The following is a 4,906-nucleotide window of genomic DNA, read 5'->3' as shown; positions in this document are numbered from 1 at the left end:
AGAGTATACTCAATCATATTTATTTATTAAAATGAAATATTACATTGATACTTTACTACATTTATTTATCAAAGCTAATTTCTAATAGTGGTCTGTGACGGAGTCGGAAAGCTTGGTGTTGACTTGAATTTGCTCAAGAGGATTGACAAGTGTATCATCTGAGAGACATTTCTTGATATTTCATACACGGAAGATGTCTTGCACAACGCTGAGTTCTTGGGGTAACTTGAGTCGGTAAGCTATTAGGCCAATCCATTTGAGGATCTCGAATGGTCCTGTGTATCTTGGGTTTAGCTTTTCCACTTTCCCAATCATATGACTCCTTTCCAAGGAGATACCTTTAGCATAACCGTGTCTCCAACATGGAATTCAAGGGGTTTGCGTTTGACATCAACGTAGTTCTTTGATGACAACGAGTAGTCTTTAAAACAGTTTAATATTTGCATGATCTTCTTAGTGGTCTCATGGATTATTTATGGGCCTGTTAGCAAGGTATCTCATCTGAATTCATTTTCTACTTACATATCTCCTACTTCTGCCCAACATATTGTTGGATTAATGTCTAAGTCCATAACTATAATTGGTAAGACTTGACCCGACCCGACATAGTCCATTTGGGTTGCATGGCATCATGCATTTGGATAGACTATAATGAGAGAAATAACACTTAAGGTTGGTTAATATATTATAAGTTCTAATATATTAATAAGGTTATTTAATTAGTATTGATCAAGAATTAATTTGGAATTAATTAAGTGATCAAAAGGAGACTAATTAAATATATGGGTTGATTGTGTAAATCATTCATTCTTATATATGTGGGCTTGTGATCCAAGATTCCTTATGTTGGACTAAGTCCATGGGGTGACCCATGGATACTCCATGGAGGTTAAAATCCATGGAGCATAAGGAATGGGTAAAGTTATGAGTTACATGGTGTAACCCTAATAGCCACCATATAAAAGAATCCCATGGCTCAAGAAATCATGCACTAAGGTGTGAGTGTGAGGGCTAGACGATTTCAAGGAGTGTTCAAGTTTCTCTCAAGTTATTCCAAGTGTATTTGGTGTTGTGTGAACCATTTGAGGTGTCACACTTGGGGCACTAGGCACTCAAGCTTCATGAAGACATTCTACATCAAAGAGGTATGTATTCTATCTTGTTATATTTATTATTTTGTATGCTAGATTAGGATAATACCTTGGATGTTCATAATTGTATGTATAATAGAGAAAACATAGATCCAAGGTATTTAGGGTTGCATGTACACTTAGGAGTGTTAGAATGCTCATAACCCAACAGTGGTATCAGAGCCAGATTTGTTTTCTTGTTATACTTGCAAAAGTAGCTGAAAAATCGAGTTGGATGCATATATTCGATTGTTTTGGCTGGAATTGGACTAGGAACATTACCCTAAGATGTTTTTGTAAACTTGTTTTTGATGTGGTAATGTTCATGCTAATCCAATTTCTAAGATAATTGTCATAATTTCAAGATTTGTATTAGTTTGTATGTTCATGCTAATTTCTTGAAGATTGATGATTTGAATTATCTTGTTCTTATGAGGTTCTTAGATTAATAGAAACGTTGTGTGAAATAGTTGTTTTCAATCCATTTTAATCTAAGAGTTGATTCCAAAGTGTGTTTTTGTAACTTGTCCTCAAGTTATATGAAAAGTCACATTTAAGAATCATAAAACTCATAAAAGTTGGCAAAGGTTACAAAATGAAGAGTCTAGTTCTAATTAAATGGTTTTATGACTCCATAACTTGTCCTCAAGTTATGGAGGTTCAAGAGTCTCTTCATTAAATTAAAAAAAAAAGTGTAACCTTAATTAGTTCCATAAGTTACAATAAAAAAAAGTTATTTTTTTTATTAATTAGTTTAAAGTCTTCCATAACTTGTTCTCAAGTTATGGAACTTGAAGAGTTTTTTTTTTTTTTTTTTTTTTTTTTTTTTTTTTTTTAATTAAAACTACTTTAAACTCATAAGTTATGGAATTAATTAGTTTTGAATAGTTTCAAAACTTGCCCTCAAGTTTTGGAATTTGAAAAGTTTTCACTTATGAATACTTTAATTCCAAGTTAGCCCTTAGAATTTTAAAAGTTAAAATTCAACCCTTATACTTTATAATATTATAAGTTAATAATATTTATATATATGTATAAGAGTAAAGTCAGTCTTACCGTTAGTAGGCCTCATTCACGAAACCGGTCTATAAGGGTGGGGGGTATAAGGTTACTGCCTATAAAATGGCAGTTTAATGGGTGTCCACTCTCACCCACCGCTTCCTTGACTGGTGGAGGGTCGTTAGCCGAACGGGTAGGACAAGGACTATAATTCTCCTTTCATTAAAAGTATTAATGATAAATACTAAGTAACTAAACTCTTATTAATACCCAATCTTAGTTACTTAGGAAAATGTGAATTTGGTGCTAACCCATGAAATTACACTTTGTACTTTGCTTAAGTCGTTAGTGGAGCGTGTGTGGTTAACCGGCACACTAACCTGGACTTAACAAGGTAGGCAAAGGGTAACTTAATATTTATCATAGTATCGGTGGAGCGTGTGTGGTTAACCGGCACACTGATTAAGGGGTAAATATTAAGGGTACCAAGTATATTTGCATGGTTATTCACACCTTGTTTTGTGATCCTCGGCATCCCAGTCACAAAACCTGAAGGGCACACTCGAGATTGAAACATGCCTTTGAACAGTTCAATGAATCTCAAAGATCTAGGACTTTCAAATCCAATTAAAACCTAATAAATTATTTCGTTTTTCATGGTGGAAATTGGTGAATCGTCATTCACCTACCTTCAAATATTTTATAGCTTGGATTACGGCATCCCTCTTCTAAGTTATAAAATAGTTTGTTGGGTCCTAGCCTTAATATTTCATATTGGGTGTCATATTAAGGACTTTAAATCAACTATCTTGAATATCTCCCAAAAAGATGTCTGGTCTAGACATTTATGATCTTCCCAAATCTCTTGAAACAAGCTTTCCTAAATGAAGATGATGTCCCATGGATATCATACTTCTTTCACCTCCTCCAATGATTCTCCCTAACCCACAAGTTCCTAAAAAGTTTAAGGTCACTCAAGCCCTATTGGCAAGGCAAGGTCTAGGTGTGATCACATCTTGGAGATGTAGTCACATATTGACAAGCCGGGAGAGTTGGGTGTCAAAGTCTTGAGAAAGTTGGTGGCTCAACTACTTTCTAAGTCACATAGTGAGTTCTTTTGGGAATCCTATGAAACAGACTAAGACAAGACCCTTAATGATCTTATCTATTTGCTAAGATCAACTTCCTAAAACGCTATGGACATTGACAATGAGGACATTGGATATCCAGTAAAGCTCTCTCTTCCCAATGGAAAGGGATCAGCCATAGTCAACTCGGTTGACCCAATGGTAAAGAGAGAGGCGAAGTCTGAGATAGTCCCATTATCAAGGGTCCATAGGTAACTATTGCCAAAGGAAGGGGCATTGGTTACGAAGCTGCCAAATTTACCTAAGGATGTTAAAGTCAATAAGTTTGGCTCTACTTCAGGTAAAGTCCATTGTCTAACTCTATTAAGTACATGCTGATTCTGATCGCGAAGATGGATTTCAATCGCATGGTTCGGTGATCAGAATTTTGGGCTATTACTTAAGAGTTATGATATTTATATTGCTTAGGAATAGATAACAACAAGGTTTTCATATGGATTGTAAGGATAAGTTTTTTCGCAAAGTTTTAAAATAAAAGAAAAAGGTTTTGATTTTATTTATTTTAAGTATCCTTACAATGGCATTTGTGAAAAGTTGTTGCTTATAAGATTCCATTGATAGCAATATTGGAAAAATGGATTTGATTCTTTCGGTTGTGGTAGTGTCTAATATTACCAAATAAGGAAAGATTCTCATCACCCAAGGTTCAATTGGACCGAAACATGGAATCATGCAAGTTGTATAGTATGATGAATGAGAACTTTCAGCTTGGAAAATTAAGACTAATTCCTTATGTGAATAAGGAAAGGACTAAGGGATCGAGTACACATTCTTGTGCACTGGTCAAGTCCACCACAAAAGATCAAGAAGACTATTCGTCATGATTTACTTAAGTTCAGTAAATATGGTTATACTTATAAGTTTAAGTATAAGTCTGTAGCATTGGAGAAGTTTCAATGTGAGACAGAATGAATAAGAAGAATCAAAGTATGGCAGAAAGATAAAAGTTTCTCAAATCTGAAAAAATGGGAGAGTACTTTAGTATCATGTTTATGATCATCTTAATGATTAAGATACCATATCACAATTGGTCCTCTAAAGTCATCTTAGTGCATTCTTATGACTAAGAAGAGGAGTCATGAATTGTTGAAATGGTTAAATCAAAAAGATGAGTCATACTTCGTTCCAAAACAATTCTTAGAGTCATACTCCAAGATTGTAACTTGAGTGACATATCTTAAAGAGGGTTTGTTAACACTAGTCAAATGTAAGATTAAAAGGTTATCTACTCTTGCACATTTGAAATTGGTAAGTTGTGATGTTTTGGATAAAACAGAGACCAACTTAGGCCAATTGTGTAAAGTGTTAGTCTTGATAAAGAATCCGCACTATCTCTTGAATATTTGACAAGGGAGTCTTATATGTCAAGAGGACAGTGGGAGTCTTAAAGCTCTTGAAAGTTTCAAGACTTAATCAAGAATAAAACCTAAAGTCCTTCCCTAGCACACGACTTGAGGTTTATAACCTATCGTGTTGAAATTTTTGTGCCTATTCAAGTTGGCTTTGCATAGGAGTTCTGAGAGTTCTCAATTGGTTGCACAACTACTTGGAAGCAATGGCAGGCACCTGAGCTGCCAAATGGCAAGAATTTAAGATTGCACAAGTTTAATCAATATGAGTTTGGATTTG

Source organism: Lactuca virosa, chromosome 2, assembly GCF_052849685.1.
Source record: "Lactuca virosa cultivar CGN04683 chromosome 2, Lactuca_virosa_CGN04683_v6, whole genome shotgun sequence".
Lineage (NCBI taxonomy): Eukaryota > Viridiplantae > Streptophyta > Magnoliopsida > Asterales > Asteraceae > Lactuca > Lactuca virosa.
Note: the sequence above shows the minus strand (reverse complement) of the source record.